Here is a 23,568-nt window from a genome sequence, read left to right as displayed (position 1 = left end):
AATTATGAACAAGTTTCTAAAGGTTTTTTCAAACGACGATTGCATGGGAGGCATGTCGATTTTCTTCGTTTCTCCCTTTTTTAATTCAAATGTGTCACGGAATAGATTTATTAAACCATTCGGAACATTTTTCATAAAGTATTAAACAACTTTATTAAGTCAATTAGGAACTTTTTTAATTGTAAAAAATGTACCTAACCGGATTTGTAATGGAAATAAATTATGGTTTATTACAAAATTCTACCGACGGATATAATCTCGAAAATGTAATTAAATTCACTCATCTACTAATTTTAATCAAATAAGCAAGTAATTGTAATTTATTTTTAATCTCATCTACAAACATTCGACTTTACATTTCTATTTTCTCGAGTGTTACGAGACAAAATGTGCTTATTTTTATCGTGATTTGATTTAAAACGATATTTTCTTGATTTACATTTTAATTATAAGAAAGCTTTGAAGTCGAATTTTACTGGTTTTATGCGGAAGCAATTTTATAGAGATTTGTTTGGATTAAAATATATTTGGGATCAAACATTGAATTAAAAGTTGTTTGTGTTTTATTAATAAATTGAAGTAGAATCATTTTATTGCTTATAAAAAGCAGCAACAAAAATGTGTTTTGCAGTGCATTGAATTGTATTTTATTGTGAAAAATAATAACAGCAAACTGATTGTCTGCGTTAGCTTTTGGAGTTTTCTATCGGAATAAAGTTATGACAGATTTGCAGTCAGTCTTTCAACTTCCAAACAATATTCGTTCATAAGAAATCAAATCGATATAAAGTTTTTGATTTGATTTACTTTATTCCGTTTATTCGTGCCCTTTAGCAAACATCAAAGCCATGAAATTAACTTAAAAGTTAAGTAATTGCATTAGTTCTAATTTATGAGGGTGAACTGACTCGCAGCATAATTTTATTGTTTTCCAAACAATGGAGAAAATTCAGACAATTTTACGTTGATTTTACCACTTGTTCATTAGTTTACAAAAATGGGCTCATTTTGTTTGTTCAAAAAGGACATTTGATTGTTGGTAGGCGATGTGGAAAACGTAACAAACCTAGTTGGTAAAGTTTCAAAGTGCATGCAAAATACCTCTTTCATGCAATATTGAATCTCACTTACGCGATCATGTAGGTCAAACAATGCAACTTTCATGAAGGAAGCTAACAGGAACATCAAATCAATAGGAAATATCACCCAGCGGTAAAAAATACAAATTACAAAAATTTCTCGTCCCAGATCGCTTTAAACTCTCACACAAAGTTGTGTCAAATTGTTGTTTCAGTGGTGGTTAATTAATGTTCACATGATGTTATTGTTATGTGTATAAATTGTTTTAAGAATAACCAACTGTTTGCAATGCATAAACATCTTGAACGTAAACACCTGGTTGCCATTTCCGCTATATTTCAGTTATCACAGTAAACATAAGTTATTCTGTCAGAATTTTGCGAGATTAGCTCGAGCCATATTTAGGTAAAAGCAGCTCGCCGCTAATAATACTCCGATCTTCATATGAAATTAAACGGAGGAAAATCCCAACAAACCGCCGTTACAAAAACGTTTTGCTGAACTGTTTTGAATAGCGATAGTCGGAGGCGCAAACAAAACCATTATGTCTGCGAAACGTGGGACTAGAACAAATTCAACAAGCCCGAATAACACATACATGCAATAACTCCTCAGAAATGGAAAACGAAAGCCATGTAAAATAAATTTCGCAGCCGCAACGAAATCAGAACCAACCAATATTATATTGGCACGTTGAAGTTCGTAAATCAGTGTGACACTAAACCACATCCTTACATGTATCTGAACACGTAAATCCGATATAATATACAACCTCCGCCAGATCTGATATCAATACAGCGAGACGCCACCAAATATTGATTCGAGGGCGGCGGCGTGGTGGAAGTGACGTACACAATCAGCATCCGTATACCATACTCCAAATGGGCTGCTTGCCTTCCACAGACAACCACTAATTTACACTTCACACATACCTAAGAAAATTTTTGAACTCCGTTTTACGAGGTTAAAAATAAACTTTTTAACACTTTTATTTTCAGCTTCAATTTCAGAATACTAATGCTATTTGCACCAGTGATCATAAGCTAGCAGCTACAACATTAAATGTAAATTAACTAACTTTACATCAAAACAGTTTTTCTCATGTGGAATAAAAGTATTATTTACAATTCAAAGACGGTTGGAGTGCACAAGGTAAAAAGTCTTTCTTTAACTACCTGTACCAGGGCATAACCTAAAAAATCTATTAAAACAGCTATTTCAATTAACTATCAAAAGAATCCACCGGGTAAAAAGTAGTTAGCAACCTTAAAGCAAGTTTTTAGAACAGTCTGTTGAAATTGTGGTTGTACAGAGTGTTTCGGAACTCGCGCCCCAGAAAAAAATGCCACGTAAGATAATATACCAGGAATATGGAAAAAATGTAAAAAACATTATCTATGTATAAAGATTTCGAAATTATGGGGGTTTAAAATTTGCACTTCGACCCTATTTATTTTAGTTGGAAAAATATTTTTACTTTTTTTTTGCTGCAGGCTATTAGAAGAGGAAACAAAGAAACTGTTTCCTGAATTGTAACAATTTGTAACGTTATTTGTGACTTCTATTGGCACCTTTACTAAATATTTATGAAAAAACAAATACAGGATTATCAGTAACATTAGATAGACATAAAAAAGGTCAAATGTCAAAAAATAAATGTCAGCTAGAATTTTTTAAACATTTTTTCTACGTTCCTGGTGTCTTATCTTACTTGGCATTTTTCTCTGGGGCACGAGTTCATAATGTACTCTAATCTAGATTTTTGATAGTGTACAAATTTCATAAGTTTTGACGAATAATTTTTATTTCATTCATGTTCAAAATGTTTTTATTGAGTTGAAATATGTTTTTCTTTTTTTTTTTTGACCAGCAGACGTGGTGGCAACTTATGGGAGGTGTAATTTATGTCGTCATAATTCAACAAGTTGCATTGATTTTCAACAAACGCTAGTTTAGAGCTCGATGAAATAGTAAAATCAAAACTATAACGAGCGTTAGAAATGAAGAGTGCTATAAAAGTCTGTAATAAAATTTTATCTTTGCGAAAAAAAGAGTACTTTATAAATATTAGGAGAATGCTAAACAGAAGACGATACTGTTTTTCTCAACCGTTTTAATTTTATTGCCATCGTTTCAAGTCCTTTAATTAGCTTGCCCTTTCAGACAGCAACTCGAGAATTTTAATTTTAATGTTTCACAAAACAGTTTAATCGCGTGGGTCGTAGCGTGCAGCTACAAAATTGATTTTTTTCCAATTCGGCAGTGAAACATTAATCTCGCTTCGGATTAGTAAATTAATTTTAAATTAAATTTAATGGCACGCATCTTGGAACTGTCCGCAATTTAAAAACATAATTGGCTTTCAATAATTGGTAAATCAGATTGTGTTTCCGGTGCGTCGTGAATCTAATTTTCCTGCTATACTTCCCGTCCCACGACGCATCAAAACCTATTTTGAAAATCCTCCTCTAATTCAAAATTTAGTCTCATCAACCGTATTAATCGATTTTTAACCCGGCGAAAAGAGCAGTATTTTCTTATGTAGCGTGTGCCAGTTCATAATTTAGAGTTCTCTTCATTATGCAGCAGCCTCTCGAGTGTGACAATGAAGGATCCTGGCGTCTCATCCTGATACCAATTATGAAAATTCCGCGGTACGAGTGAAACACAAAACATTATTATTCCATTTTCGAGTCTCAATTCGCGATTCTTTTCTCTTATTCCGGCACTTGGCAAACATTCCAGTCTCGCTGGTCCTCCAATTCAATCTTGAATTATTCTGAATCAAGGTTTCAGAATAACAACTCTCGTAAACCAGTTCAGTGTAAGGGTCGTGCGACACGTTGCCAGGGGGCCAAGGAGATCTTCCAGGACGTGGACACTCGAGAAACACTTCTATTCCCGCTAATGTGATTGCAGAGATGTTTATTTTATAGAATTGTCGTTATGTGGAAGAGATACACATCCAATCACGTCTAATTGGATTGAGGATGCCCTTTGCGTCAACAACGTAACGTCGAGATGTCTACTAATTATTTGGCACGTAGTTTTAAAATAAGTTTTAGATTCGCTCATTAGGAATAATGTGATTTAATTAGAGTGGAAAAGGACGCCGTGTCACCTAGAGCGCCGATTTAGACCTCTTTTGAAATGTCTGGAGGATAAGAACGTTCGTGAAATTAAATTTCCAATAGAAATAAAATTTATAAAAACTGAAATGGCTTCATGGAAAACCAGCGTCGGAGCGCTATCTTCACGTTCCAAAAATACGAAATATCAAGTGAAAAAAAGAAGACGTAAATTGAAATAATCATTTATTCGCTTCTTGTATATCAATTACAGCAAAACTGTTCCCAAGAACACGTCCAAACCACAGTATCTTATCTGAGAAATTTAATTTCAGCCAATAAAACATTCATAAAGGAGGGAATTCTATGTTCATAATACGTGCAGGAATCCTTGTAATAACTGGTGTAATATCTCCTGTTGGCGACAGGTTGGATGGAACATTTAGAATCATAAGCATATGCCCTGAAAGCATAAATCAGCCGATACGAGTTTTAATCGTTTACATCAATAACAGAGCCGGATTCACGATGACTGCCAAAAAATATCCCCGATCGTGTGTTGTTTAAGACATGAATTAAATACGCTATCAATTATCTCCGACTAATATCCACCATCATTTATTTCCATCGCACCAATTAATAAAAAGTCAATAAAGATTTTAAGCTGATTTGGGCCAAGTCAACATGCGAATAACTCCGAAAAACACAAACACAAAAGGAAAATTTGCCCTATCATAAAAAATTGGATCCGCCAGAGGGCACATTTCACATTAAAAATCAAAGCCAAATTTAACACTTTGACAAGCAACCGACAAAGACTACTCCAAATTTTTTCAATGTTTTTCTTCCGCACAATCAGTGTAAAGTTCTTTAATAAATATGACCGCGTTCCGTTGTTTAGTATTTTGTCGTAAAGTTTGTCAGGGTTGTGGATGAAACGTGGCGCTTAGTATATCCACTTATTCCCTTTCCAAAATAATTAGAGGCATAAATCTTGGTTGCATCCTCTAAGGTTATACTTCCAACACAGCAAACCTGACATGGCAATGGAGCCCTTCTCCAATTTTCCCGTAACTATGTGAAGTTAAGAATTTGCGCTTTAAAGCTTCCAAAGTTGAGTAAAGTTTATGGAGCTTTGGAGCTTCTCAAGTCGACTTTTGATATTGTCTTCGAGACAATTTCAAAAATAATTGTGTGATTTATTTAATGGTTTCATTGTGCTTCATTGTGTATTCAAATCGTAAACTAGCGTTTAGTACCATTCATCATTAGTGTGAAACTTGGAATAATGCGAAACACATAAATCACCAGGAAATGATACACACCATAACGGCATAGCTGTCGGTCGGATATTCCACCCTCTCGGTGAAGAGGGTGCTGCTCTTAGCTGATGTCTGTCTTTACATAGCCCTCGTTTCTCACGACTTGTCCCGACGTCAATAATTTAGTTACGAGAATGGTGTCGTATATTGCGAAACCGGTCGGAATTCTCTCATTTCAGGATTAATTTTTCCAATTTCGTGCACCTGTTTTAAAAATTTCACGAATGTCGGAAACGCGAGATGTCGGCTAGCACCTCAGGGAATGATTTTTGCATCCGAAACACAATACAAAATCCTAAAAGAAAAGCTTCGTCTGCACATTTCCCCGTATTTGCGTTCCCACCTCTTCAAATCTGATTATTAATTGTGTGGGTAGATCAATTATCACATTCGATGAGGGCGTCTGAGATGGGTTTCGCATATACATAGATTATGTTACGTCCACAATTTGAGTAAGGACCTTTCGGATTAAACCGAGAGCGGATAGACCTTTTCATCAGAACGGGTATCCACCTAATGCTTGCACATTTATAATTCCCACAAACGGTGCAAAGTTTAATAACACTCTTGAATAATTTCTTTCGTGTTTGCGAATTGAAAGTTTGGGGGAAAAATCGCGTCGCAGGTGATTGGGTTCAGGTTATAGATATAATCTTCGCTATCAAATCGGTTCGAAATAAGCCTCTTTAAAGTTTCAGAAAAGCGAATTCACTTCATAGCTCAAAGACGCTTCGAACTATTCTGATTTATAAGTTTCAAGAGAGCATCGAGTATAACTTTTCCAATGATGGTCTCTCAAGTACTGCGAGTTATAAGCTCGTGAATTTACGAGCGATTCTTAACCTATAAAAATTGTCATATTTATGTAGCCTGCCCAAGTCGTACTTCCCCAGAGACACGAATTTATAGATAATGCAATTGTATCGCGAAAATGAAACGCAATTACTACTTTTTAAGGCGGAATAATTAAAATGCAATTCAAGCCTTTTCGAATTTACATTTTAGATGGTCTACTCTCAAGGAAAATAATTTTACTAAGCGAGCACTAACATTGATTTTTTTCGCTTTCTATTATTGTTACATACATATTCATGAGAACGATTTGCAAATTTTGTCTTGTTTCTAGTTCAAAGGACCCTTATTTCAGACTTAACTGAATATCAGGCTTTTGGAGATGTTGGCTTCTCACACTATTAGAAGTCTTTCTATTAATAACTTTTGCGGTTTTTGGCTTAGTAAACTGATGACGTACATATTTAATTTAAATTTGGAACAGACGCTTTTACATACTTACTTCTCAGTCCGTAACTTGTAAAGTTTGCAATAAATGAATCACAAGTCAACTGAAAAACTTTTCTTAACGGTTTAACAATGAAAATTATTGAGAATTTTATTTTTTATTCTCATTGTTAATTGTAAAGTGGAATCAATGTCGATTTCTTACCCCATTTAATACATTTTTTTCAGTCATATAGGTGGGAAACGAAAACGATTATTGCCTTGCTAGCAATACTGGAGGGTGTCCACTTAATGTGTACATAGGGAGGCGATTATTTTTTGTTCCTCGATTTATTTTCGATATCTTCTTTAATCCCCGAATAGAATATCTTTTTTATTTATAGAAAAGCCTCGCTAAATTTCCTCGCTTATTAGATGCCCAACAGAGCGAAGGACAAAGCTGGAGATATTCGAAATTTAGATATTAAGGAATTTCGATTTTCTATTCACCGAAATTTTTTGTCTCGAGTTAGATTCGACATTCCTATAAAATAATTTCGATAAAAACCGACCTGAGATTGCATCTTATATTATTCTGTACACGTCTTGGTAGTGGAATAAAAATGCAAATGCAAATATTGTCGATGGCTCTATTCATTTTAATAAAGTCTGAGTAGGTCGGTGAATATGAAAAGTTAATGTTTTTGGTTTATCGATACTTCTGAATTTGAAAAAACTCGATAGAAAATCCTGTTAAGTGAAAACATAAAAGGGGTTAATGCTGCTTGATGCTATCTTCGGCGTGCTTGAAAATGTGTCACCAAGTCAGTCGTGTAATTGAAATACCTCGAGCGAAAATAATTAACAAGTAATTGTCTTTCCACTCTTTCCCATACGAGTGAGAGGAAAATGGATGTTGCAAGATTGGAGGTTACCTGTTTGCGAGCTTTTTTTTTTTAATTTTAGACTCGAGTGACTTTTCTGCTAATTTTCGAGGAGATTCATGCAGAATATTGATGGGGATGCGTAGTTTTCTCGTCGAAAAAATCTCTTTCACACATTTGTAGGAAATAAGAAAAGTGAATAGGGGAATGCAAAAGCAGTTTCTATTTATGCGTTAATAGAACACGTTCGCACTTTGAGAGTAAATGTATCAATCGATAACGACACAAGAGAACGTATCCTGAAGGGTGGAGACGTAAACTTGTGTATTTTTACAGCAGCCAATTCTCACAAATCTAAAGTCGTTTCGGCTTTTTCCAAAGAAAATTTCCCTGTGTCGCATTGTTGAATGATTTGATTCGATCTTACAATTTGTTAAATTGGTTGTTTTTCTAAATAAAAAAAAATGTTTGTTACCTCAAATGGAAAGCGTGTTATTTACAAAACTAATGAAACGCTTTGCGTACGTGATCCTTCTGAAATTTTCAAAAGTTTGCAATCCTATTATTCGTCCATTTGATTTAAAATGTTATTAACATGCAGCTTTTTATGACGAATATTTAACACGTTTGGTTAAAAAGCAATTAAATTTTTCAGGAAAATACCACTTTCAGGAACACAGCAACAAAGCAATTACCGGATTATTTCGTAACGGTTCCATATAAATACATTTAGAAATTAAATTTGTTATTCAAATGTGGCCTTTGTGTAGAAGTATCCAAAAATTGCTTTAAAGTCACTTCAGAGTTTCATTATTTCGCGACTGGATTCCCCAAAGGTTAAATGTTTAAAATAATTTCTGGCACGTTTGATTTAATCCACAATATTCGAAACTGGATTGGTTTAAATTACAATATGTTTTTGGAAAAATAAAGTTGCGACGTGATTTTTTAACAGTGACGAGGTTTTTCATTTAAAATTCAGACAAAGGCACTCACAGCTTCGCGCAACTTTTAAGTACTTCCAGTCTTCGATATCTCAAGTTGATCAGACTTCGACAAGAAAAAACTTTCTCTAGCTCAATCCAATTTTATGTATTTGCGTTATTTCCACAATAGCCTAAGCAATAAAGAGAATACTTTGTGGGCAACAGGTCATATTGGTGTTTTTGTTGCCGTCTAATTGACACTTAAGACCAAACGCTGGCCAACACTGCACTTTCATTAACCTGCCAACAATGCGACCTCGGGGACTACGTCGTGATCCTGGACGTAACTTCCTGCTAAATATCTTATACAATGTGCTTACTGACCAGTCTCCTGTTTGCCAGTTGACCCAGTGTTGTGGAGGTAAACACTTTTAATAATTGCTGCGTCTTAACCCTCGGCTATAGCAAGCCAGAACACCAACGCTATTTACGAGATATTTTCCAGAGGCACGTTCCATATTTAATGAGAAATAACGTCAACGTTCAGTTTTGAAGGATATTTTATCAAACGGTTCTTTTCAAATGATCCATAATTTATATCGATTCCGACTCGCTAGCCGACGAAAAATGACAGCTAATGCATTATTTAGCACCCATGTTCTGGGGTAGTTATAACTAATAAAAGAAAGAAGTTCTTACAAAGATTTCCATAAATGTTGAATATTCACTTTTCTCTATTTTTACCACTATTTTCATTAGTAACAAGTAGTTGGAAGTTTTTTTTTTCTCAAACTTTGTATTCTTGTATAATATCAAAACTTTTAATATATCTCAAAATGTGTTACGAAGAAGCATAGACTTCCTCTTCTAATTTTAATAAATTTCTTAGGTTGGAATTGAAAACACTTTTTTACATTCCGTGGACATTTTTCCCCAAATTTGTGTATGTTACATCATGCGTTATGCGAATTTGTTAATCCGTGTAAAAGAAGCTTTGCATTTAATACGCTTCCCTGGTAGGGAGTGCTGTTGTGCAAATGTTATTTCTGACGTGCATAATACAAGGGCATCAAGTGTAAAAGCAAAATGAGCACGGTTTCGTATTCTTCTGTCGGAAATGGCATTTCCAAATTAAATACATATTAATGCATTACTGAAAGAAAAATGAGCGTGAATCTAAAGGATTCAATGTACGAATTCGGTCACGTTTGCAGGCGCGGTTCCAGTGAATTTTAGAGGTAATCTCCTGTTGCATCAATCACTGTCGAGTTTTCAATGTCAGGATGCGTTTGCTTTGGCTTACAGAAGCGACCTCATGATCTGTCAAGTTGAATTCCAACAGATCGTCGCTTGGTTTTTCGTGGCTAACCCCTGATTGTTATATCTAACTTTATTAGTTTGTCACTGCTTCCGGTCACACACTGCGATTGAATTGACCTGTTGATCTAACTAACTCAGTCGGGTGTTAATTAGCAAAGTCAATATTTAAAAGGATGACTTGTCCACGAAATGGGATTAAAATTCACCTACAATGTCCACAAAACGATTTCTATAAGATGTTTGTTCACGTTATTGATTTTTCGGGCTATAGAAATGGCTATAAATTACACCACTAAGCATTTGTTTTTGTCCTCTCTTGTGAATTATGACTTCTTTTGGATCATCTATAATGTATCAAAAACTTAATGAATATAATACAGCGATCACTAAAACAATCCTCTTTTTATCATAATCCCACCCTAAGTCTCTGATAATTTGGGATAGAAGATAATAATAAGATCAAAGCTCTTTATTTCTTGTATTGAAAAGTGTGATTCTAATGACGGACCAGGGTTTTTTTCCTCTTTTTGATCTGTGAGAATTATAGTAATTGATCTGGGACGTCCAGAACAACGTGTGAATCGAGCAATCTTTTGTTCTTTTGTGGAAATTTGATGGCAAGTAGAAACCTGGAAGCCGGTCATAAAACCACACTTTATTAAACTTGTTATCGAACGAAATTGCTTATGACATAGTTGTCGTCGAGTTTGCAACATTCCCTGACGTAGGTATTTTTGTTATTGTCGTGATCGAGTTCCAATTTGTGCATGCTTTCAATGACATTATCCATCAATTTGCTTGATCGGCTGACGCCCTTACCAACGCAATTACACAATTGAAAATCAATAGACTGTTGTTTTGTTGCAGGTGAGGCTAGTTGGTAATTATAGTAAATTTGTGAAGATCATCCTGATGAAACATGTGTCCCGTTGGCGTATGAATTTACTCACGAGTTAAATTTAAACCAAAAAAGAACAAAAATGTATGAGGTAAACGAACTATTCGAAACTTGCTTCAATACGGTTTATTAATGTAAACAGAAACAGAAAGAAACTTCAGTTGTCTTTAATGGCGTGGTTGTTCTTAAAGGCGACTGCTGGTGTCAGTTCGAAATGATACATAGCGTGGAGAGGCTAAACACCTATTCGCTCTCAACTTGTGACAATTCTAATGTGTTGTCCCTGTGCCCGAAGGGACACTCGATCAACTCGGGAAAAATTCGCAAAACAAACGATAAACTCCTACTGCAACATATTTTATTCACAAAAACGGGTCCCAAACTCGAACTTTACGGTGACAAAATAAAATTTATACGAGCCGATTTACGAGCTGTTTAAACATCGGGCATTAATTTGTGTTTTAAAATCGTCGCAAAGTCGGATATTAGCAGCATTTCAATTGACAGAATTTTCGATAAACGTGTCAGTTGAAGAAGTGATCGATCACCTTTTCCTTATGATATCAACCGTCGTTACAAATGACTCGAAGGGGCGTCGTCGGGAATTACAATGTGACTGTAATAGATACGCAAACACTTATTAAATTGTCATTTTCCGACCTCCACCAAAGAGTCAATGATTTTCAAGTCTAGAACAAAAATCGCAACTTGAAGCTTGTTGAGAAACTGTTGCTTGCTTCCCTGAAATGTGGGTAATTTGAATTTGCATAGCGCGAAAAAACTTTTATTATGATAGGTGTTGTATATAATTAAGATAGACAAAATGCTATGTGTGATGAGGGTAACACGCTTTGTCACTTAAGCTGTGTTCTGTTAAACTGGGATGGTGACACGTAACGGTTGCAGTGATAAGTAATTATAACTTTGTCATATCCGACTGGGAAGCAGATTAGCAGATTAAACGCGTCTGCCTGTTGGTCTGCAATTCAAGGAGAAGCGAAACGGAAATCTCTTTACTACTAATGCAATTCGGTAAATCTAATGACGACACCGTTCAAATTTATTTTGTTAGAAACACTACACATTTTTGGATAAACTTTGAAACTTTCGAACTACCACGACATTAGTTTACCAGAATTTTCAGCAGCGTAGACATTTTACCAAATAATCTTTTTGCTTTAGTTTACAATTTCCAAGCAGCATGAGACGCAGTAGCGGCTCGTGACATTTTTAAGCGCTCGGTCAAGACCCCAGGGAACACAGGCATGAAACCCGACGCATATCTGACCTTAATAGGGGCATTCGTTGTGGTTTAATACTTTTATTTCAAAAATCAAAACTTGTTAATTTTTTAATTTTTTTTTATTTTTAAATTAACATTTTTTAGGATAAAACTGCAAAAATTCTATTTTATTATTTGAATTTGTTAAGATTCCGCCACCTGGTGTAGTTTTCATCGATCGCTGGAATGGCATTTAATCGCGGCTGAGATTTGGCAAATAAACTAGAAAAAGCTTTTTAGAAAAATAAATTGACATAAGTGGTGTTTAAAATTTAAGCGTCCACACCGAAGTTTAAAGCATATTGTGTTAAAACTAGCAATAAAAGCGATTAACGTGCAGCTGTGTGAGCCGCAATTTCGTACAAAAAGCTCTCATGGGCTCTCTTACACAAAGCCGTCTCTGCTCCCGTCGTTTACACTGCACATACACACGAACTTTGTCTTTCGTACAACTCTTTTCGCAATGTAAGAGAGCAATGGAACCACGCCAAATGTGATTGCTTCATAATAGAGTTCCAGCATTATTATTCAGCTATTTCCTGCTCATGAACACATTGATTCTGCGGTTTGTTTCAATTTCTGCTTGTATTGTTTGTTCCTGCCGATATTGATTCACGCCGGGTCAAACGAAGAGTTTTACAGTTTTACCAATTATTAACACTAATTGATTTTATGATTATTATGTTTGGAGGCAAGTTGGAATTGTTTCGAGTTTTTTACACAGTGTAAGTCATAATTCGCTTTGTAGCAGGTTAATGAGAATGGCGAGCTATAAAATGTTGGATTCCATTATTATTAAAATATGGCCTGCAGGATCCGGGAATGGCGTTCCATTGTTCGTTCACGAATACCCGAAAAAGAAGGGAACACAAATGGGACAGTGATCGAAGATTATTTCTCAAAAGAGCCGTGATTAAGTCATTATGTACACAACGAGGACGCTTTATATTAATATTCCTTAAAATTTATGCGAAATTTAGATTAAAATATGTAAAATGTGCTGTTTTTAGATTTGTGAACTCATAACTGAACAAAAGGTGTCCAAGCTAGACAAATGCCGGTCGTAAAGAAAAGACAATAGCGCCATCTCTTCGTTAGGTTACAAGTAATTACACCAGGAGTTGAGAGATGACTCCTGTTTTATTTCTACGACCAAGATTTGTTTCGACCTATCTTATTATTCTCGCCATGGCACGAGTTCAAGGAATTTCCTTTCTGGACAGACCTGCATTTATAATGAATGTACTTTTTGTTAAAAAAAAGAGTTTTCGATGCTTGTAAGCTTCAATGGCAATCATGCAAAATAGCACTGATTTTTGTGATCCATTAAACACTGGATAAAATCAAACGGTTATAAAGCAGTTTCAATTACACAGAGTTGCATTTTAAAATTTATTCACTTTGTTGTTTCACACAAATGAAAACTTCTGTGCATACGTGATATGCGAATAAAAATATACACACTGGAATATATGTGAAATTGTTGTAATTCAATAAACAGATAAAAACAGCCAATTTTGGAAGCAATATCGTTTTATTGGTTCAGATATGGTGTATAAATTATGCATAAAAATGGCAATTGGTAAGCCGAAAGTGTGAGAAATCTATAACAACAGTGTACACTTTAAAATCGAGCTCAACGCCCCATTTATTTTTAGAAAAATCCCGATTGATCTCAAGATTCGATTTTCACAATTTTGTTGTATTTATGGCTCCATTTACTTCAATCATTCATCATTTCTCCGTCTTTTAAAACTTTAAATGACCGTCGTTTATCCCTGTAAAATACAAATCTTATTAATTCCATCACCATGAGATCGTATTTTTCGGTTATCTTTTCGGGAAGATGCGAGACTTTAAACTGAAATAAGCGCTAATAACATGCCTTAAACTCAACATCGTCAACACATTTTTTACACCAATCTCTGGATAAATTACTAAGTGACAAGAAAATCATTATCTTCAAGGGATGTTTGGTAAGTCATAAATAATCCAGGCATATTTAACGGCCCGTAATAAATTATTTCAATTTGTTATTACAATACCTTAATTGAAGCGACAATAAAATCACCGCGCTTGTTATTAATCAGCCAATGCGTGATCTATTAATCTCTTTGGGTGGGTTTACAGAAAGTGAATTAAATCAAAATTAAGTTAATCGTAATTAACTTCAAAATCTTAAAATCTGATTAGTTGTTCATCAAAATGTAAGCAATCACGTAACGAGTTAAATTTAATTGCAATCAAATATTTAATGCGGCATCTATAAAACTACCCTTTATGTTTCACCTAACAATAATAAAAAAATACTTTGACAAAATTTACTGTATGACACTGGAATCAAAGTTTGGCAACTTAACGGGATTTATTACGTAATATGGGCTGTAATATTCCCAATTAAAATTTAAGTGACGGATGTGTTTAATATTAGATTTATGTAACACGAAGTGGAAGTCAATAAATGCGAATGGTTTTTCCACCCTTCATTCGCACATTTGTTATAAAGTTACGTAATTTCTCGTGAAATTCGTTAGGTAACGTCGTAATTGTGTAAATAATACAATCAGTAACACTTGCAAGTGAAACCTATTAATCGCATCCAATAATTAAGCAAGAACATAGGGCATTACAAGAGTATCCAGAATGGTTTAGAATTTCATCACGGCTGGGTTCATGCAAATTACGTCTGTATATGGTAATTTGTGCACAATTAGCGGTCCCTTTTGTCACCCGGGAATTGTAAAGCACCACGCTTTGCATTGCTTGGTCGAGCTCTATCGGAAGTAAACATTCCATAATCAAAATTCATACAGAAACCATAGAATTTTGTTAAACAGTTTAGAGCCACAACGTGTCACAATCTATCACAACGATTATTTGCAATTCATTACGTGATGTGTGAAAACCCACACGACTTGTAATTACTTGTTGAAGAGTAAAGTTAAGGCCAAAGTCATACTTCGTATCAACTTGTAGAATGGGGGAGTTTGCCAAAACCAAAACCCTTCAACGGAAAAGCTTCACTGTGATTCAAACACGTAGACGTATCCACGTGATAATTTTCTACTTTAACTGGCATATCTTGTTTGGAACGGAAGTCTCGAACTACATCACCTAAACTTATTTGACTTTACTCGTGTCACTAGGGGAGTTTTTCAACACGTTTAATGAAACTTTACAATGTTTGAGAGCGTAATTATGACCAAGTAGGTAATAAAACTTGGATATCTTTGATGAACATTCCAGAATGCAATAAAATGCACCACAAAGATGCTGAACTTAAACTGCATAAACTTTAAGTTTATTACGGAGATATTGGACATTACAGTTATATATTAATACGTGCTTTCCTCCAAGCTCTAATTATTTCCCAAGTTCCAAGTAAGCAAAATCTAGGGATTTGCACTAGCAAGTTTTGGTTACTACACTAGATTTGCATTCAAATTCAATTAGTTGTACAACATAAAAAAGATATTAGCGGCACGTAAGTGTATTTGTCACAGGTGTAACTGTGATAAATTCTGTCGGCATAATTTCAGTATTAAAGTTTCACTTGAAGCAAAGAATAAACCTGAAAGCTCGAAGGTCGTAAAGAACGAATTTCTCGTCGGTGGATTGTGAAGGAATTTCTTCAGAGCAATTTATCCAATATTATGCTGAAACTGGTATGAACCGTGTTCGATATTCACAGCTCACGTGGTAAAGTTTTCCACACATTACCGATGGTGGTAAAATTTTACAGTTGCAATAAAAGGATGTGTAAAATGGTTTCGTTTGTTTTCTATCCATAAGGCCTGTTGTTACATTTCAGTATATTCTAGGCTCGTAAATCTCAAAATCCCTTTGACTCTATGAATCAGAGTTGCAGAGTGTCTCGCAGCAGACTTTATCTTTTATTATACCTACAATGTAACCTTTACCCTTGACTTCACTAACAAAATAATTGACGAAACATAAGGGAAGCAAAGCCGTTCATCCCTCACAATGAGCGCAATCAAAACGAGCTTTCCCGGGAAATAATGATCATGGAGTGGTTTACAGTTTTATAAGTCGTTTTGCAAATATACTGTGCTTTTATAAATTCTGTCATTCGCTTTGATTAATTGTTCGGTTATTCGTGACGTGTCGCAGGTGCAAGACATCGCTTTATCATAACAATGACCTGCTGAGAGGCCTGAAAGGGGGCCAGGTGGGACGTTAACTTAGCCCCCACGTGCTCGCCGACCTTGCACTAGCTGTTCGTCAACACTACTTCCGCCACGAGCCTCTTAACTGGAGCACCACTCCTAGGTTAGAGTGATTGTACCACTCAGAGCCGCAGATTTCGGCCAATTTCTTTGATAAGTCAAGATTTACGACTCATGGGATTTTAATTAAGTCTTAAGGGCCGGGCCATCCAGCCCCATAAATGTTTTATATAGAGGGTGGCAGGAAGTGAATATTTCGACTCGAGGTCCTTAAATGAAACATTAAATATGTTGGCGGAAATAAATGCACATAAAATCACAATTCGAACTGAACATAAACTTAGTCCTATGATCCATCATATGGCTCCGTTGGAGATAACGACACTCTGCTATGCACCCATCGTTGACGAGGAAGATGACAAAATTTATAGACTTGTGATAGAACGAGATAAATTCGAAAGCACGCCTTGAAATATTTAATACAAAAATGATACAGATAACGTTCAATGTAATGCAATACCAGTTCACTGAACGATGCTATAAAAAACGTAATAAAATTTTTACTTGGATGGTCGGGCGTTGGTCCTTTTCGAATCATTACGAACCCGTTGCAATGAACCGACTCGAGGAGACTCGACAAAATCGAAAGTCCCATTCAGACCAGACTACCAGACTACTCATTTAAATTGTACACTTGTATCTCCAATTTATTCTTTATCTACACTGTCAGACCACTTCTACACAATCTAGAAACTCCTCAAATAAAACTGAAATTTGTTATAAAAAATCTTCATCATCAATCGTGTATGTATACATTCAACTTAGAGGTAATTGCTGGAATAACAATCTTGACACGACTTAAGTGATTACGAACATCGCTTCTTGTTAACCTGCCATCGACAGATGAGAATAAGAGTAACTGTTTGTTATTGGTTTCCGTGCACTCGAGCTTTGTTTATCATGTCAGAACATCATAATTGGTCGTAGAGCCAGCAATAAGGAAAATAAAAGTTCATTAGGGTCGTTTTTGAACATTTCTCTTGCAGTTTTCCGCTATTGTTTACAGTTTTAACCGAATATAACGCCCGGATCTTCCGGATTAGCTCCCCATCTCTCCGGATTTTCAAAACGTATTTCAGGTGTATCGTGAAGACTGCAACATTTCCTCATTGGTTTAACGACTTGCGCAGTGCGGATAGCGTGATTAGTCCGACATAAACACGACTCGAATACAATGATAACGAAATAAAATTTTAGCGAAGAATTGATGAACCTTAACTAATCGTCTATCATCGAATTAATTGTAGTTGGTATGTCTGTCGGTGCGGAAATACGGGGGTTTGTTCTATGAATAAGTAAATATGTGGATCAGTAACTGTGAATTGTATTAAATTTGATTTAGACGAGCTGATTTGTGGATTTAGATATGTATTAAACTGAAATGTATCTCGGGTATATTACGGATTCACGTGTTGTGGTAAACCCGTTGTTTGTCTGCTCGTCTACATAAGGAATGTTGAATATTCACCTCCTACTTAATGGAGTTGAGACGGAATGGGTATATGCAACACGTGAAGACCAACATTTCGGAACATTCACTTTGATACAATTTTGCAGTTCCTTCGAATGCTAAATATGCTAAATATGGACGCGGGTTGATTTTACTACCAACTTTTTCAGCAGATTTTTTATTGTTGCCACCGAAGCGATTTGCAAAGACCACAAGTATAGTATATGATTCGATTTTATGAAACCTCTGATGATTTGTTAAAAGTTTGAAACTTGATAAATTTTAATTGTTTTCAGTTGAGTGAGATTATCGCCGCAGTTCTTTCTTACTTATCTGCATTGCACAATCTGTCTTAAGTAAATACCCAACGAAGCAAAAAGTGGAACTTATCTGAGTTGAAAGTTCTCACTTGGAACAGCTTTCAGGGTTATTTGGTGTTTTAGCATTTGTACCTATACGAATTTGCGATCCCAAATTCTTCATTTAATTCCGTCAAAACAATAGTCGTGACAACACAAGGCATATTGCTTCTTAATGTGATCTTCCTCGATTACGGTATGGAGGAAGCAGGTACTAATTAGGGATTTTAATTATATTCGCAGTTGGAATGATTTTCATTTATGTAGGTCGGATAGGAATTATGAGTTTCTGCGTTTCAGTGACACGTTCTCGCAACCTTTTCAGGGAATAAAACTGAAATGTCACTCGGTCCCCTATATTTTTCAGTGACTAATGTAAAATGCTGGTTATCTTATTGGGAACATTTGGAATTTTCTCTCGGCTGGTGGAGGCCCATTACTCTTTATACTTTCATTTAATTAGAATTCTTCCAGCTAACAGGTTAATTGAATTCATGTCACACTGCACGAACCACAACGGCCTTAATGAGTTTAGCAGTTTGTATCAGATGAATAAACTTCATTAGTTCTTGCTTTTACGCTCTTCCCTTATTATGCCCGAAGACGATTGCCAAATCGTTTGATTTATTTCTACCAATTATGTTTTGCAAATTATTTTTTCCTCGTTAATAGTTACGCTATGTTATGATGTTATCGATAATTGCTACCAATTTTGTGGTATCTCTAGAAAGACGATCGCATTTAATTAAATTTGTGTACATCAGGTATTCTCTTTGTGACCGAGAAAGGCAACATTAACAACAAACGATTTGATTGTCGCTTGCAAAAAGTAGCAGTTACGGAATCACTACAAACGTTATGAACAATACAATGTCTGAAGCTTAAAGCTTAATATGCTTGAGCAGCAAAATTTGGGGCGAATTCCAGTCATAAGCTGCTTACTCTTAATACTAAAACTTAATAACGTGCCCTTATAGACCAGTAATGATTTGTGGAATAAGGCCAATCATTTCGATTCCGTTCGGGTATTCAATGGAAGATCATATTTCACCAGTCACACTTTTCCCGTTTTGCTTTTCTGGTGCTTTCATTCGAAAAATTGAAAAACATTTAGTTCAAGTGAAATTACAACCTCTTAGATTTAATAAAGCGTATTCCATCTTACCTTGATCTCGCAGTGACATTTAGAAAATGATACTATTCATGAAAGAAAATTCGGTTTGGAATTGAAGACATTAACATATTGTTTAAAGACCAGACAAGACATTTGACAAATTTTTAGTGGCTGAACATGCCACTTTGATCCAGTGGCCTCGTTTATACCTGGAGACTTTTGACTTATGCAAATTGCACGACATGGAAACTGTCGTTGAAGGCTTCCAAGTTAAATCTCGACGTGTAGGGTGAAAATAGATGGAGGAGAAAAGTTTCAATGGTCTCGTTGCCGTTTTAATTACAAGCGATTAAACCATTGTGTTCTTGCAGAGATAAAAATTTCTTCGGTGTTAACACCGAATTTAATTATCGAAATTGCTTTATGAATTTTTATACCACTATCAAATTTTTCTTATTTTTTTATAAAGCAACCATGTTAAATTAAATTACGTCAGACACCGAGGGAATGATATTTGAAACGTATTCGTTAAAGCACGAACAATGAAATTACGTATACCTGCCGCTGGGATTTTATCGGTTCCAATTGCACCTACCTATAGTTAAACACGTTAGCGTGAAAGGAATTAATCTATAACTTAACAAAAAGGAAAAATCAACCCTGTATATATTCAACTTGTTTGGTTTTTCATAAATAAGATAATAAAAAGAATGATTTTATGGCGGGTTGAGAAGTTATCATACTTTTTTATGGCATCTAATTTACTTTATACTCGTAGATCTTTTGCCCAACATGTATCCACCAAAACACTCGACTAAGAAATGAAAAAATCACTCAACAAATTCTACCAATTTTATTTTTTCTATTTTAATTTTACGTAAAAGGATGATTATTACACCGGTTCCCGGTAATAAATCCTTATCGCTGCCGAGTCTCGAAACGCAATCAAATTCAGACCATCTAATAAAAACGAGAAAGAAAGTTGAACTTAAATCCTTCGTTTCCAGTATTATTTTACTGGCAACAAATCAATCCGATGTTTTATGTAACACATGAGGGGCTTAGTGTGTCTTGTTGACATCTGTTGATTAAAAAATTCGGAGACATTATTCATCTGGGAAAGCTAATCCTTCCGTCTGTGTTATTTATGATAAAGTGTATTAATTTCGAGATATCTCAAAGCCCGTTTTTCCCCCATTTTAAAATATGAGTTTTAAAGATTTCCCTCCGCGGCATCTGTCTAATGTAAATGGGAAGTTAAAGCGAGAAAAGTACGGACGACGTAAAGTTGACATTTTCTGAATATTTGAAATTCTGAATAAACCTAAACATGAAAAATGGGAAAACTGAAAATATCTCGAACTTTTCATGTAAACATTGTAAAATATTACTCTCACCGTCAGACCCAGCCGCCTCGGCGAATTTTCTTTCTCCCAATTTGTTTTAAATTCTGTTTATGTAGAAATCCAGATGATTAAATTATTCTTTATATAATTTTGTTTTATTTAATTCGTTTCTTTGAAATTGTGTTCTCAACGTTCTTTTAAAAAATTTAAAGCAATTTTAGAAAGTTTTAGAACTGAACGTTTATAATTAATCAGAGTTGGTTATTTATACCCGTTTTGTCGCCTTCTTAAACTCAAAATGTTTCAAGCGGATGGAAGAATTGCTGGTAGGTAGAACCACTGCCAGGTGCAAGGCGATATTCGAACATCTGTTGTCTGTCAAATTTGTTTACCACTAGAGGATTAATTATTTTTTATCAGCATTGCATGACTTTCCACCACATTAACAGATTATCCACATGAAATATTTGCACCAGAAATGAAAAAATGTCCATTTTTTACATTCCCAGCCTTGGATTTTCTTGTTAAATATGAGGGTGAAACTTACTGCCGATCCCTCGATACTATATCTTTAAAACTTCAAAAGAAAGGAACTCTTTTCATAATTTATGTCCCAGTTTTATTAGTATTATCCCAGATTTATCGTGAGTGTACAGGACATTCCCAAATCCCTTTGAAAATAACACGAAATCATCCCTTTGTAGAACAACATTGCGTCGATCATTTCAAATATTGTTTTAATCGTTCGGTAGCTATTTTTTAAATTTCGATCCTTGACCTGTTAAATGTTTATGCTACGGTTTGTTTTCACAGCGTTTTAAAATTTTATACGGTTTGAATATTGGCTCTTTTCTAGTTTTGCAACTAAAATAACGCCAGCTGAAAGCGCTTTAGGAGGCTGTCTTGAGAAGTTAGTTGAGTACAGGGCTGGTAGTGCTATAAGCCAAGAGCACTTCCACTCATCTGCTGCCCCTTGGGCTACAGGTGGTCTACACCCGCAGTTCCATCAACAAAAAATCGTCTACAACTACGGAAGCACTGGGATATTCACATAATGAAACTCATTTGCGATATTGAGAACGACAAATGTTCGAAAGTGGTGTTGCTCTGAGCGCGAAATTTTGCTACTTGTCATTAGGAAAAGCGAATATAAATAAAACGGTATTTTTAGGAGGAGGACGTGGGAATAATATTTAGTGACGTGACGATTATATTTTCGAAAATATTTCGCAGCATATTTGACATTTTTCAGGATTGAAACATACTTAGTTAAGAGACACAGTTGCTTTGACTGTCGCCCTTTAATTTTCGCAAGCCAATTAATAAATGTCTCTCCTAAAACGTATTTAACTGTGAGCCTGCACCAATATTTGCATTTCATCACACGCTCGATTTGTTTCCCTAAAGGTGTTAAGTCCTTTACGAGTTTCTGGCTAAAATATTCATCAGCTTTGGAATATTCCTCCCACCTTTAGAAAAGCCACTCACATAAAGAGATGTTTTGGCCTTTGCGGGGTATAAATTTAAAGAGATTTTAAATAAAGTCAGCTTCAACAAACACAACTTTTGGTAACGTAATTAACACGCGATTATCTAAATCCATCGCGAAATTAGCTCGAAAGTTATTTCCGGTGGATTAAAAGCGAAAATCTTCTTGCCTAATTATGAGAATTTTTATCTTAGTATTAATTGCAACGGTTGTTGTCTGCGAAACGTCCAGCCACCACAACGGGCCGTAATTATTTTTATTATCAGATTTTTTCAAACGTCCGGAAATTATGCGGGTTTTACCAAAAGTAAAAAGTTGAAAAATGAGTTTCGAGTTATTTCTCGATTACTCACCAAACTATGATATCTGGAGGTGGCAGAAACAAGTTCGAGATTTCTTAGGTGTTAACTTTTTCTTGATTGAAAGTAATTATCAGCTTTTCGATAATTTCACCTGTACGTTGCTTTAAACTTTTTGATATTGGCATCATTTCTTAATCGAACTTTTGCCGTTTTCGTACAGTGACGAAGCCACTTTGTCACTTTAGTGTAGTCTTAATTTTTGAAAAAAAAAACTTCATTAGAAACTTTACAAATTTTCAAAAACAACCTGATTGTTAATTCATATGTGAGTAGAAAGATTTTTGTTATTACAGAGCACTGGTTTTTTTATCAATGCTGCTGCTTTTAAAATGTAATTACTTTTGTTAGAATAATTTTACGTGTATCTAGCAGTTTCACTGTTTGTACAAATGCGACTTTTCATCTACGGTTTAATTTGGTGTTTTCATTGTTTTCAAATTCACATTGCGCACCGACATAATTACTTGTAATGGAGTGTTTTATCAACTTTTTCATGATTTGCATAAATTCAGCATAAAATAACAGGACCAAATTGGTAATTCGCCCTATGATAAATTTATTTTTGAATGAATTTTTGACTTTACTTCAAGTTTTATTATGAAATTTTATTTTTTGATGATAAAAAATACTTTTTAGTAGTTGATCTTGGAGAACTGTTGTTTGAAAGAAATCATTTCGTTGCGAATTTTGTGATGATGTAAAGTAGGTTGAAAGGGGTGAAAAAGTATGTAGGTCTGTCGGAATGCCGGTGGTGAGACAATAGTAGCGAGTGTAGGTACTCAAGTGCATGGCTTTCCACGTGGAGCCTTGAGGCTGACGGGTTAATTCAGGCGCGCAACCTGAACCACCACGTTATTGATTTAAACCGCCCCGAGCCGCGCGCAATGCAGCTTCTGACAGCTTCATCCGCCACCCCCAATCCCTATACCCTTATTGATGGTCATTTCGTTATGTCTGATTCTGATTCAATCGCCACTTTTGCGAAATTTACTCGGTTTATGTTGTTATACGAGTTTTATGGACTGCTTGTTCGATCACCGATTTCCTGCGAAATTTTACACTTTTTCGCGCTCTTTTTCCTCCGAAAGTCAGAATCTTTGAAAATGAGATTTCGCGAAGCGGACGATTTGTCATTATTTCCAAGTGTCTTGTGTAACGTTCGCTGGAAAATTTATGACACACATCTACAACCTTTCGAGTCTG

General features: G+C 35.2%; 1 protein-coding gene across 1 annotated transcript in view; it reads left to right on the top strand.

Annotated features, from left to right (window-relative positions):
- The window catches only part of LOC123007526 (Krueppel-like factor 13), a 36,141-nt gene that overhangs the window by 8,719 nt on the left and 3,854 nt on the right, over window positions 1–23,568 (top strand). The window lies entirely within an intron of this gene.

Source organism: Tribolium madens, unplaced genomic scaffold (assembly GCF_015345945.1).
Source record: "Tribolium madens isolate multiple individuals breed KSU strain unplaced genomic scaffold, Tmad_KSU_1.1 Scaffold_3;HRSCAF=73;Tcas5.2_LG2, whole genome shotgun sequence".
Lineage (NCBI taxonomy): Eukaryota > Metazoa > Arthropoda > Insecta > Coleoptera > Tenebrionidae > Tribolium > Tribolium madens.
This window is presented reverse-complemented; position numbering and strand designations above follow the sequence as displayed.